A 15,023-nucleotide genomic window follows, 5' to 3' on the forward strand; every position below is an offset into this window, starting at 1 on the left:
AAAGGGCCCTTTATTGTCGTTGTGGGTGATTAAATAGTGACCGTTAGATCTTTGGAGTGAGTGCGGCGGGAGTAGTGGGTTGGGCGAAATGGACGGCGATGATTGCGAGTGATCATACCACACCGAAAAGGTAGGTCCCACTCACCAAACGAATAGGTCGTGGACACGAGTCATGAGGATGAATAAGAAACATATTTCAAAAAACTATCCGTTATGTCAGTAACATTATTCTTTCATTTTCACCTTTTGACACTTTAAATTGGTGGTGAAAGTACAGTGATGTTGATTTAACGAGATTGTATAAATGTGACATACAACAAGGTTATAAAATTTGATATGTTGAGAATTACGACTATAAATGAGCAAAAGGATACTTCTTAAAACAAGTAAAGTTGTTAAGAAAAGTGACACATATGTTTGGTAGTTGGTTGTTTAAAATTAAAGACATTTAACATTAAAAAGTTTATTACATAATTGCAATAGTCTTAAAAGCGGTCACTATTAAAATTAAAGAAATTTAATGTTAAAAGTAAAAGATATTTTTGTTTTGATTGAAACGAGTGTAACTGAATTTTTTGTTTTAATTTTAATAGTAAACTGCAATTATGTCATCCCCTTAGGGTGTAAGGGGTGCTCACCTAATAGGTGAGTCCCCCATCTTACACCTAACCAATCACATGGTGCCACGTCAACTCACCTAATACACTCCCCTAATTCCCCTTTTTGATGGCGGCACTCACCTATTAGGTGAGTTCAAAATTATTTTTTTTTTTTTTTGTTGATGTTTAAAAATTTATATAAAAGACATTTCATTAAATTTAAAAAAAAATACATTCAAAGTAGAAAAAAAAACACATTCAAACTAGAAAAAAAAACACATTCAAACTAGAAAAAAAAAACACATTCAAACTAGAAAAAAAAAACACATTCAAACTAGAAAAAAAAATACATTCAAACTAGAAAAAAAAAATACATTCAAACTAGAAATCGCATGGCCACCCGTACTTGTTAGCGATTTCTCGCTTTCGGGCGAGGATGATCGGCAACATACTTGGCGGAACATCGTCGTGCGGCTTAAGGAAGGTTTTCATATCTCGATCGAAATTGTAGTTTTTCATCGTCTCGAGTTGTGCCGATATGAGCTCGCGAGCCTCCGAATCTCTTTTTTTCCTCATTTCGATCGCCTCCAATTCTACCGCTTGCTTCGCTTCTTTCATGGCGGTGTACACTTTGAATTGTGCCGCCAACTCGGCCGAGCTTCCCTCGGACGATGTAGCTTGACGCTTGTCTCGACGTTGTGGTCTTTGTGGCGAGGGATCTTCGTTCATATCCGGGATTGAAAAGTCTACGTCAACGGGCTTTCTTTTAGGTGCCGAACCTTCACCTTCCTCGCCCATCAATGGCACTTGTGCCCATTTCTCGTGTTTTCGAACGACCTCCCACGCCTCGAGGTGTTGAAAACCGCTTGGAAATCTTTCTTTAAATTCTTTTAACGCGACTTTCATCACGTCGAGATCTTGACATCCACTTGCTCGTGTGCGATCCTACATGTTATAAAATAAAAAAAAATTAGAAAGTGTTAAAAAAGTATGAACTTAGAAAAAAAATAAAAAATATGCAATGTTAAAAAAATATAATTTTTACCGCTTGTTGGTATAGGCCGTTGAAAAAGTTTATTTTCGAATGCATCGGGTTCCATTTAGACCGTACTTGATGAACGGTCCGGTTACTTCCACCGACACTTTTGTTATAGTGCTCTAAAATTTTACCCCAAAAACTTTCGCGACTTTGTTGATTGCCCTTTTTTTTGTTGGTAGAACAATGTACCCACGCCTTCGCCAACGCCTCTTCTTGTTTTTTTGTCCATTTTTCGCTCACCGTTTTCCCTTTTTTTTCTCGAGCCTCGTCTTCTTCGTTGCCCGCTTCTTCGTCAACATTATATTCATCTTCCTCGTCGTCGTCGCCCAAATTTTGAGTTTCGGGCACTACCTCATCGTCCTCGTCGTCCTCGTCAATAGGTAGAGAACGTTCGACACTTCCTCTTGTAGAAGGAACTTGTGGAGAACGATAAGCATATGGGTCGAAGGCGGGGGATTGAGGAGGAGCGTCCATTGATAGCAAATTTTGAAAATAGCCGAAATTGGGTTGTTGGGTGTTGTAAAACGAGGGGTGTGGAGGTTGTTGGAAATAAAACGGGGGTTGTGAAGTGTATCCGTAAGGGGGTTGTGGTTGAGCATTTGCACCGCTCGAACCATCTCGAGACGGTTTCGATACCCGCCCCTTATTTTTTTTCTTGGCCTCGCGGGGTCGGTTCTCCATTGCTCGGTGTATAAAAAATAAAAAGTGGATGGGGTTTGGTTGGATAGTATAAAAAATAATGGTTGTGGTTGGAGAGTTTAAAAAAATATAGAGAATGAGATGGGTTGTGTATAAAAAAAGGGTGAGAATGAGATGGGTTGTGTATAAAAAAAGGGTGAAAATGAGTTGGGTATTTATATTAGTTTAAAAAAAGTGATTTTTTTTTTTTATAAAGAATTCGACCGTTCAACGGTCATATCCCTCGAACGATGTGCAAATTCAAGCGGTAACCCCCCACCCAAATTGAACCCCGATTCGGGACCCCGCGGGGATGGCGGCGGTGTTCCCGATCGGGGAAATCGTTCACCGCTCCACTCCCCGATTGCGCCCCGTACACCCTTAGTTTGGGTCGCTAACACTCTTACCATCTATCTATTTGAATAGTTTAAATGAGAAAAATTAAAAATTAAGAATAAAAAGAATAAATTATACAAAGGTAATTTTAACAAATCATTTAATGAGTCTATTATTTATTTTTGCTATTCAAGTTAATGAACTCCAATCATTTAATGAGTCTATGTTATAAAATAGTTGTGCACCTTACACGATAAAAACAATCATTCACATGATCTTACATTTTCAACGTTTCCTACACCATTAAAACAATATTTTGGTGTAGGATACAGAATGTGTAGGACTCAAACACTTTTAAATAATTTTGCGACTCATAATAAAATATGTGTAGGACACAAAATTTTTAAATAATTTTATCACTTCTAATAAAATTTGTGTATGAGCCAATACATTAATGATGGTGAAGGAGTTACCTCTTTAAAATATTTATTAATATTCTACATCAAAATTTCTATACTACCCTTACTAATTAAAGCATTAATTAAAAGTGGACAAAAATAATATCTTGATTTCCAACCATTGATCAAAAAAATATAGGGTCTAGATTAATTCATTTTTTCTTCTTTTAAGAAGATTTTTCTCAAATGAACCTCCTCCTACCATCTATTTTTCAAAAAAAAAATTGTTGCCTTACCCCCCGCATCTGCCTGATTGTATCAATGTTCAACCTTCAACGTGTGAAAAGATGTTTGCCCATGATAATAAAAAAGAATTAGAGTAAACGACACATTTACAACTTGTGTTTTACCTCTGCTGACACGTTTACACCCTGTTTACTTAAACTTTAAACTTCCGGCGATATTTCATTGATCGGAGCAAAACCTGCAACTCGTCTTCTCCGAACAAATCAAGCATGATTTGTTCGGTAACCACCTACTACTACCATCCCCACCAAATCATCCCACTCCGAACACCGTTAAACATCGTAACATAATCACCAAATAAAGTGTACATAATCACCAAATCAAGCATGATTGGTGTTCCTTTTTAGTTTGAAATTCAGTAGCAAATCTTACCCACATGAATACACCTTTAAATCGTTGTTGCTTCCTTGTTTCTGTGCCATCGGACATCGTCAGAACAAGCCCGTCGGTTCCAGTGGGAGTCCGAAAGCCATGTAAATCGAGCATTTTATAAGCTTCATGTTCTGATTATTGCCGGAATATCGCTGGAGAAGACGAGTTTAAGAAAGCAGGGTGTAAACGTGTCAGCGGAGATAAAGCACCGGGTGTACAACTGAAGTTTACTCTATAAATATGGATAAGATTACGAAAATGCCCCTTGTTAAGATTACAACTTTACTCTATGAGGGGTGAACATTGATGCAATTAGATAGACGCGGGGGTAAGACAACAATTTTTTTTAAAATAGGGGGTAAGGGTGTAAGCGCCCATTTTAAGACTTAATTGTCACCAAATCGATATTAATGTTATCTTGATACAATTAATGATTAAAACAAAAAAACCTATTGTCACATTAAACTGCCTCTATGTGTAAATAATTATATATCTTGTATAAGGTCAAGAATTAAAATAGTACTTTCAAGATAATGTGTAAAAATAGAATAAATGACAACCAATTCTTTACTTCGAAACAATCATTAGAAGGCAACTTCTTGCCCTTCAAAAAAAAGCAACTTCTTTTTTTTTTTTTTTTGTTCAAATGATTACTCAAGTCTCAACGGCTCAGATGCTTGATTCGGTCAAATAGGGCCCTTAGAGTGTACGGGGTGGTCGCGGCAAAGCTTGCGGTAACCCCTTTTGCCGCACGGGGAGTCCACCGCCACACCAAGATTGTCGCGCGGTAAAGATGAGGGGAGGAGGTTTTCTGTGAACATACGACGCATGCGGCAAAGATGAGGGAGAGGGGTAACTGGTGGGACCCAGTATCTTCTTAACCAATCATCCTTTTTTTTAAATGGTTTGAAAGCTAGTAGCTGGAAGTTGGTGGCTGAAAGCTGGTAGCTAGTGGCTGCAGTTTTTTAGATATATTTAGGTGTTTGGCAGAGTAGATGAAGTTTTTAATAAAATGTATAAAATGACTAAAATGGACATAACTAAAAAAATATAACTAAAAAGTTCATTATCTTTAGAGGTTAAAATAGTCATGTTTTCCCTAAAAGCTTGTAGCTCCTTCTAAACGCTACTAGTAGGAGCGTTTAATCAAAAGCTTCAAACTCCTAACCGAAAAGCTTCAAGCTCTTTCAACCAAACAAGACTTTTTATTAAGTATGAGTTTTTTCTTAAAAGATTAAAGCTAGAAGCTCTTAAAAGTTCAATGCCAAACATACCCGCAAGACACGGGGGTAAGACAACAATTTTTTTAAATAATGGGTAAAGGTGTCGGCGCCTCCAAACCACAAGAAGTAAAATTGCAGACTTTAATTCTAATTTTAAGACTTAATTGCCACCAAATCAACATTAATGTTATCTTGATACAATTAATGATTAAAATAAAAAAACCTATTGTCACATTAAACTGCCTCTATGTGTATATATATTGTATCCAACTTACTTATTGTCTGTTTTTTAAGGTCAAGAATTAAAATAGTACTTTCAAGATAATGTGTAAAAATAGAATAAATGACAACCAATTCTTTACTTCGAACGGCAACTTGTTCTTTTTTTTTTTTTTTTTTTTTGGGTTCAAATGATTACTCACGTCTCAACGGCTCAGATGCTTGATTCGGTCAAACAGGGCCCTTATTTGAGCCAAAAAGTAGATGATCTATTAAGGCATTAAAGTTTCTCTTGCAAGCCTTTTCTAGTAGGCAAACACTCCTAAGAACAATAGAGAGAAGGCAAGTTTTTTGGAACAATTTTCTGGATATCTCAAAATCAAAATTACAGGGAATTAAATATGCAATGGATGTGAGCACACTATGCCCATGTACCTTATTTCTTGGAGACATGCATGTGACAATAACCTACCATGCTCCACTAACTACCCACTAATGCATAACTAATTAACATGTGCTGCTGAAAATAAAATGCATACAGCCTAATTCCTCAGAATATTCCCCTTAAAACTTGCGAATTAATCCATCAGCTTGCTGGGCTTCTTTTGCATTCTTTTGGGCCTCTGAATTGCTTCACTCCTCTGCTGGACTGCTTCCTTTTGGGCCTGAACTGGACTTGCAGGGGACAGGCCTGGCAGGGATGCATCATTCCCCTCCTCTTGGAAATCGACATTGCCCCCAATGTCTATGAATTCCGGAAACAATCGTTGTACGTCATCAAAGTCTTCCCATGTAGCTTCCTCCAACGGCTTGTTGGCCCATTTTATGAGTACCTGTTGCTTAGCATTATCGAAACGCTGCTCAATGATGGACTCTGGTAGTGGAGCTACTTCCATATCCGGAAAGATTTTCGCGAGATCGCCACCCGGAGTTGCAACTGAACCATAACTTTGTTTAAGAAGCGAGACATGAAACACCGGATGAACTTTTGACCCAGCCGGTAATTCCAACTTATAAGCTACCTTCCCGATACGTTCCAGAATTTTGTACGGCCCGTAAAAACGACGAGACAACTTCTGATTAATACGGCTATGAACCGTCATTTGGCGATATTTGTGTAGCCTCAAATAAACGTAATCACCCACATTAAATTCTTTGTCAGTACGTTTCTTGTTAGCCTGCTTCACCATTCGCTCTTTCGCTGCTGTGATATACCCCTTTAATGCTTGTAAAATCTGTTGATGCTGAACTAGAGAGTCGTCGATGGAACCCGTTTTATTCGACCCGGGGACATAATCATGAATAGTAGCAACATCGCGTCCATACAATGCTCGAAAGGGTGACATTTTAATTGCCGAATGATGACTTGTATTATATGAAAATTCAGCCAAATACAGATATCGTTCCCACGTCTTTGGTGCATCAAGCACAAATGCCCGCAAATACATCTCATAACCACGATTTACCACTTCGGTTTGCCCATCCGTTTGCGGATGGTAAGCACTCGAGTGTAACAACTTGGTTCCCATTTGCTTGAATAACTCCTTCCAAAATTGGCTTACGAATAACGAGTCACGATCTGAAACAATGGTTTTTGGTAACCCATGTAATCGATAAATTTCTCTCATAAAAATCGAAGCTAAAGAAACCGCGGTATACTTGGTTGGTAAGGCGATAAAATGGGCAAATTTGGAAAGTTGATCGACAACAACCCATATAGCCGTTTCCCTTTGGAATTGGGAAGTCCGGTTATAAAGTCCATCGATATGTCGACCCATGGGTATTCGGGTGTGGGTAGTGGCTGCAATAACCCGTATGGTTTATGGTTCGGAGTTTTGATGGTTTGACATACTTGGCACGATCTAACAAAGTTGGAAACATCTCGTTTTAAACCCAACCAAGTAAAAGAACTGGCCAAGCGTTTCGTGGTTGCATTAACGCCTGCATGGCCACCCAAAAATGATGAATGGAACTCGTCTAGTAATCTGTGGCGCAAGTCTGAAATGGGAGGCACTAAAAGTTTCCCATGCACGAAGAGTAAACCATCACGAAAAGAATGGTGTGGAAAACTTGCCGGGTCCTTTTTAACATCGGCGACAAGTTGGCTGCCAATCTTGTCGGATAGAAAATAAGAACGGAGTTCTTCCAACCAAGTGGCCGTTGGATAGGAAATGGATAAAAAAGATGGAATGTCAAGGCGGCTTAATGCATCAGCCATGGTGTTTTCTCTGCCCGGTTTAAAATGGATTTCAAAATCGAACCTCATAAGTTTCGTAACCCACTTTTGTTGCTCCGGTGTCTGAATGGTTTGGGAAATGATGTGTTTAAGGTTGTGATGATCAGTGTAAATACGAAATCGACGGCCCAGAAGATATTGTCGCCATTTTTTTACCGCTTCGGTAATGGCGTATAACTCCTTCGTATACGTGGATTGAGCTTGCATGGTGGAGCAGAGTTTTTTACTGAAAAAGGCTATAGGTTGGTTATTTTGGGAGAGTACGGCACCGATAGCTTGTCCGGAAGCATCGGTAGTGACATCAAAAGGCTCGTTAAAATTGGGAAGCGCAAGTGTGACTAACTGCTGCATGTTTTTCTTCAATTGGATAAATGCCTCAGTAGCCTATGCATTCCATGCAAACTCTTTTTGTTTCAAGATATCGGTTAAAGGTGCTGCAATTTGAGCATAACCCTTTACAAAACGTCGGTAATAACCGGTAAGGCCCAGAAATGCCCGAAGGGTGGAAAACGAGTTGGGGGCCGGCCAGCGTTGAATGGCGTCGATTTTGTCAGGTTCCGGAGAGACACCAAGGGCAGAAATCTTGTGGCCTAAAAACGAGATTTCCGATACACCAAAAGTGCATTTGGATGCCTTGGCATAGAAACGATTTTGGTGCAGTTTTTGAAAGACATATTGAAGATGGTTATAGTGCTCTTCTTTGGTCTCGCTGTAAATTAATATGTCGTCAAAAAACACCAAGACAAACTGGCGAAGCACCGAACGGAATAGATCATTCATGGTAGCTTGAAATGTCGAAGGTGCGTTGGAGAGGCCGAAGGGCATAACGAGAAATTCATAATGACCGTCCATTGTGCGAAAGGCGGTTTTATGAATGTCGTCCGGTGGCACTCGGATTTGGTGGTATCCCGACCGAAGATCAATTTTTGAAAATATGGTTGCCCCATGAAGCTCATCTAATAGTTCATCGACAGTCGGAATCGGAAATCGGTCGCGAACCATAACCGCATTCAAAGCCCGGTAATCGACACAAAAGCGCCAAGTGCCATCCTTCTTTTTGACAAGGAGTACCGGTGAGGAAAATGAGCTTTGACTCGGTCGAATAATGCCGTTAGCAAGCATTTCAGAAATGAGTTGGGTCATGATTTGTTTTTGGTAATGTGGATATCTATATGGTTTAACATTAACGGTGTGGTCATTGTTGACAAGGGTGATATGGTGGTCTTGTGGCCGAGTAGGTGGTAATGACTGAGGCTCTGCAAATATCGGCTGAAATATGTCAAGAAGGGCCGAAATGTTTGGATCAGTCGACTGAGGGTTGGATGTCAGAGGTGAGTTTGGAATTGGAGGTTCAACGGTTAATGTGTGTAACGAAGCAATGGACCCGTGGCGAAGGAGTGTGGCTAAGGAGCCTGGAGAGACCGACTGAGCTAGTGGTTCGCCCCGCAAGGTGATGTTTTGGCCGTTGATTGTAAACGAAATTTCTGGGATGGAAAAATTGGCTGTGCTCGAACCAAGTGTACGTAACCACGAAATACCCAACACAATATCGGCGCCTTGCACCGGAAAAATAAAAAATGGAATGGTGAAATTGGATTTTTGGAGTTGCACATCGACCGCTGGGCAATACCCTTGGCAATGTATGAACTGTCCGTTTTCGACCATGACCGAAAATGGTTGTAGGGGTTGGGTTGGTAAATGGAGATTCGTAGCGACTCGGGGTTGGATTATATTGTGGGTGCTACCACAATCAATTAAAACGGTAACCGGAACACCGTTAACGTACCCCATGATTCGGAGAGTTTGGATGGAGCTTAAACCAAAAACGCAGCGTCGGACAGAGACATGAATTGCGATGTGTTTTGGTCGTCGGCCAGCGGCATGCTGTCATCGGTTTGGGAATCCGGCGAGGTATATTGATCGTCGTTGTCGACGATTAATAAAATTGAGGAGGCGAGCACTTATGTCCGGGAAAAAATTTTTCGGGGCATCGGAAGCAGAGACCGTCTTTTCGGCGTTGTTGGATTGCTTCTGGTGATAGTTTAGTGAAAGGTAATGGTTTTGGTGGAGATGGCAACAATGGAGGAGTTGATGATGATGATGGTTTTGCAGTAGATGTAGTGGACGTCTGGGAAGTAGGAGAAATTGTTGTTTGTGGGGCGATATTAGAGGAGGGATAGGATTTAGGCTGATAAAATGGTTTGGGCTTGGAGGTATTAGCAAATTTGTCTTCCACTTTACGGGCGAGCCCGCAAGCGTCGTGAAAGGATGTGGGTTTTAAGATGGCAAGTACAGCTTGTAGTCCAGGTTTTAGGCCCGAAATAAAACAATTTTTTAGGGTTTGTTGAGATAAGCCGGTAACGCGGTTGCTAATCTTCTCAAATTCCGTTTGGTATTCGGTGATCGACGCGGTTTGACGGAGTTTGAACAAGGCGGCCTCGTGATTCTCATAAGTCGATGGACCGAAGCGGAGTTCCACTTCGCGTTTGAAATCCGTCCATGAGCCTAGCAATTCATTGTTGAATTGGTTTTGATACCAAGAGAGGGCGTCTCCAACAAAATGAAAAGCCGTGAGGGAAACGCGGTCTGCCGCTGGAATATTGTAATAGGTAAAATAGTGGTCAGCCTGAAAAATCCATCCGAGTGGATTGGATCCGTCGAAGAGCGGTAGGGTAATTTTTGGTTGACGTAAGGTTTGTTGGTTATTGTTTTGACGGACTGGGGACTTCAGCCGGTTAACGGTTTTCTCTGGTTCAAGGTTGTCAGTTAAGTGTTGTACATGATTAACAAGACGAGCGGTGGTTTTTGTTTGGGTATCAAGTTTGGCGTTGAGGTTGGTTGTAGCTTGAACGAGGGCGGCTAACTGTGTTAGGAGATCGGCTTGAGTGGAGGCAGCGGTGGTAGCGGCCGTGGTGGTGATTTGAATGAGTTGGCTAAGTTGATCTGTGACGGATGGGGGAAAATCATCGGGACCAGTTGGATCGCGACGCGGCGGTATGGTGGAGGTGATTCGTGAATGAAAGCACCAAATGTTGCAAGCCTTTTCTAGTAGGCAAACACTCCTAAGAACAATAGAGAGAAGGCAAGTTTTTTGGAACAATTTTCTTATATCTCAAAATCAAAATTACAGGGAATTAAATATGCAATGGATGTGAGCACACTATGCCCATGTACCTTATTTCTTGGAGACATGCATGTGACAATAACCTATTATGCTCCACTAACTACCCACTAATGCATAACTAATTAACATGTGCTGAAAATAAAATGCATGCAGCCTAATTCCTCAGAATATTCCCCTTAAAACTTGCGAATTAATCCATCAGCTTGCTGGGCTTCTTTTGCATTCTTTTGGGCCTCTGAATTGCTTCACTCCTCTGCTGGACTGCTTCCTTTTGAGCCTAAACTGGACTTGCAGGGGACAGGCCTGGCAGGGATGCATCAGTTTCAAAGGAAAAGATAAGAATCTGAATATCATTTTGCATACAAAGTGGTTGTCTCACTAGTACAACACACTCATGTTTCCTAAGCCAAAGTGCGACGGAAATACGAAGGAAACATGACTTCCTGACTGCATTTCCACCAAAAACATGTTGCCATGTTGGTAGGAAAAAAGGTCTTGAAAAACTGTTTCCGACACAATTTTCTTTTGTCGCAGTTCTGCTGCAAAATCAGAGATTTTATCTTCAAATCCTGTCCGATATTTTACAATTCTCAGTCGCGATCATCATCATCTTCTTCTTTGTTCTCTTCAGCCGGAGGGTAATGGGATAGTGGCGGCGGCTACAATGGTGTTTTCATTGGACTGAAGTGTGGAAGTATATCAGGCCTTCTTCCTGATTTTGGCCTATGTCAAGTTTACTACATCATATGATTTTATAATATTATTGAAATAAATAATAATAATCTTTTCCTCAATGTTTAGGTGGGTTCGAGTAAGCCGAGCTGACTCGATATTTCCAACCGAGTTAGAAGTTGAGATCGTATTTGACTCGTCTTTAAGTTGAGTCAGTTCACATTGCTCAACGAGTTGACTCGTTTTTCATTATTAAAAATCTATAAATCTATACATAGATAATAACAAACTAAGATATATATGAGAATAAAAACAGAAACTGTTTGTGGCTGCGTTGTAGCATAGCAAAGGGTTCGGATGTTCGTGGATTCAAGTAGCACTTGAGTTGTGTTTAGAACTTGTGAGACAGCTCGGTTTTAAACTATTGAACATTAAGATGCAAGGGGGGAAATGATAATCAATTATAACATATACTAGCGATGCGACGGGCATTCGGTTTCGGTCGGTATCGATTGGGTTCATTACGGCACTTGTATCGTACCCGTACTCGGTATATTTTATGATACCATAATAATGATCGATCGAAAACCATAAAAACGAATACTGATACCAGTATCGATTGGGATGACACTCGAACCCGAATTGGATTGGTTTCAAGGTATGGGACGATGTATGGGATTAGCTTTGAAAAGTTTCACGGGTATAAGACGATGATACACTGATATCCGATCTGATTACCTGAAAACATATAAGCCTTTAGTAAAAATATATACTTGATACATATAGCCGAATTTTAAAACTTTTATTTTTGTTTTTCATTACCCATATACCATAATCTACTAACCTTATTCTATTAGTTTCATTAGGAGAAAAAATGTTTTTTTCCTTTTCTTTGGGATATGTAATTAATAATATTACTTATAATTTTTATAATATGAACTGTTAGCTTATTTTTCTGAAAGAACATAAGATGATATAAAACTTGAAATGGTAAGAAAAAAATGTATGTATCTGATGAAATAATGGTTAACCAGGGAGGTTAAGTCACTAGTCTCGTCAAGTAGGGTTAATTCCTTCTTTCCAACATCAATGGTCGGGCCGTCCTCTAACATGTCTCCTGCACAAGGAAACATACCGTAACTCGTAATAAGGAGGATGGGGTGGGGGTGCTCCTTGTTACCACTCTCCGGCGTGAGAATCAGTATTTGTTTGAGAGCAAAGTGTGTGTTTGAGTAGTAAGTGAGAGATAGCAGATTAGTGTTACCTCAAACCTGGTCTGGGATGGGTATTTATAGTCGAAGAGTGAAGGAGGGTAATTGAGTGGCTAGACTGACAACGCGCAACCCTTTGCAGGTGTGTCAAAAGCGCAGGTCACAGAAGTGTTGGACGCTTCCTGGGGTGATGCCAGGTCCTGCTGCGGCTGTCAGTATGTTTACCAGCTTTGCATACGTGTGGGCTGGACAACTGACTGTTGTCAGTGCCACTTACCGGTTTGGACACTTAAGTCAAAGTGTCAGTCCCACTTGTGTTGTCAAAAGGACGCGGGTCTGGACCGCATCACTATGTTCGGTAACCACAGTTGTTACCGCATCCCTTGTTGTGACGAGAACAACCGTTTTCATACACAAGGCAAGTATTCTCATCACTTGGCCGATTGGAACAACAAATCGGATTCGCGCGTTGCCCGCACGAACGCAGGTTGATCCTTGTTGACAGGGGTAAGAAAATAGGTAGTTGTCTCTCGCGATCGAGCCTGGTGCGAGATTTGGGACCATACCCCTTCAAGTCCCCCAGTCTAGTGTTGCTTCCTCATGCAAGTTGCAGGTGGGAGGAATGCTGGATTTATTGGTCGAAAGGGTGTTCTTGAAATCGGTTTGGAGAAGATTCTACGTCGAGGCCTTCGCTCCTGCTTCAAGTAAATCAATTCGGGGATTGAGTATTACTTGTGGGAACCGGTGAGCAAGTTCACGCTGATGCTGAAACATCACATGGTAGTTGCGGACTGGTAGTGTGGTCTACCTTTGTCACACCCCTAAAATCCACCATGCGGAGTATCACCGCTTGGAGGTGTGACATGACCAGGATCAAGCCACCAATCATATTGAACAATGTATTTAAGATAGATAAGATCCAACCACACAATATAATTGGTGATCAAAAGCTAGTTAACCAAGTTCAAATTAAACAACGGAAGCCTAAAATGTGAAACCAAAACATAAGTCTTATAAGTTCATAAAGTTCAAATATTAAGCACGGGACATAACAGTCCATTTCCCACAACGACCTCTCCTCCTCGTGCAAGCTCCATAAACATCTAACGACCTGCAAGGCATGTAACAACGAGTCAACAATAAAGTTGAGCGAGTTCACAGTTGGTTGTTTAGTTTTAGAAGTTTGTTTTGGAAACCATAAGTTGTTTTATAAACCACGAGTTAACCAGTATCTTTGTTTTTCCCCAAACCATACCCATGATCAGTGGGGGCTTCCCCATGTGAACCACTAGACCATTACCATATCGATAACTGACGAAAGTAAGTTGTGCCCTAAGTCAATGTCTATCATCATTGACTGAGTGCCCAGATCCATTAGTACACGCCCGTCCTACCGGCACGGTGTGAGGCTTGTCAACCCTAATAGCGCTATTAACTAATGACCCGTTTGCCACTGGCCCGACGATTAAGTCGATATAAAAATAAGGGACTTAATGAAAGAGTTTTTGTCTAGTAAGTTTTAAGGTTGTTGTCCTACCTAAGGAGGACGAACGTACATATTCTACCCAAGGAGAATACGCAGGATTAATATTGGCATCCTACCTATGGAGGATGGCGGTACATATCCTACCTAAGGAGGATATGCAGGATTCCGTTTTAGTTCTTTAACCCATTCCCAAACCACCGGGAATCCCATGCCTTGTAGAGAGTGTGAACTCACCTTGGTTTGCTCGGTTAGATTAGTTACTCTTATAATCAGAAATCAAGCACGTCCTAATAAGGTACAGATAACAATCAGTTTTTCGTGCATGCATAACATGTATCCTATGTACGGTTTATCTACTCTCTACTTCTATCACATACCACACAATTCAAATGTCACACTCTGACTTTTGTGGAAAGATCATAGTTAAAAAGAAATACACTTGTAACACTTGTTAGAAAATATTTCTATGTGTTGGGAATTTTTAGAAAAATTCGCCATAGTTTCCTTTGTAAATGGAGGCGTCCATGCTAATAAGCATATCATTTTCTTTTCCGAAAATCATTCAAACAGTCAACAACAATTTACCAAGAGCAAACTATTCCATTTACAAACCAACATGAACTTGATGTTTCGTAAAAACGTGTAGTAACTTGGTAAGGCGTTTAGTGGGTTTAGTTACCCTCCAAAGTGTGTTTACTTTATTTAAAATCTCATTCTCGAGATTTTTAGACGTTCACAACTTGTGAACATATTTTACAAAAATATTTATTTACAACATTTTCATGTGTCACTAGTATCCATATACTTACTTTATTTCCAAAAATAGTGTAAGGATCATGATCTTTCAAAAACCGTCTTTTAAACTTGGTTTATTTAGGAAAATCATTCACAAGTTTTAGATCTACAAATTTACTAGATCACTTTGTTTGTTATTTTACAAGAAATCATTTTGTCACCAAGTTCATGTCTAAATATGGAGGTGATTCTTTTATGTAAACCCCTAATCACCTCCTACTTGTTAAATCATGTTTTAATCATAAGTTAACAAGTTTCATATAATGATAAACAACATATTTCTAGTAATCAACAAGCAAGCATCAACATACACCCAACAACATCATACT

This window comes from Helianthus annuus, chromosome 6 (genome assembly GCF_002127325.2).
Source record: "Helianthus annuus cultivar XRQ/B chromosome 6, HanXRQr2.0-SUNRISE, whole genome shotgun sequence".
NCBI classification, from domain to species: Eukaryota; Viridiplantae; Streptophyta; class Magnoliopsida; order Asterales; family Asteraceae; genus Helianthus; species Helianthus annuus.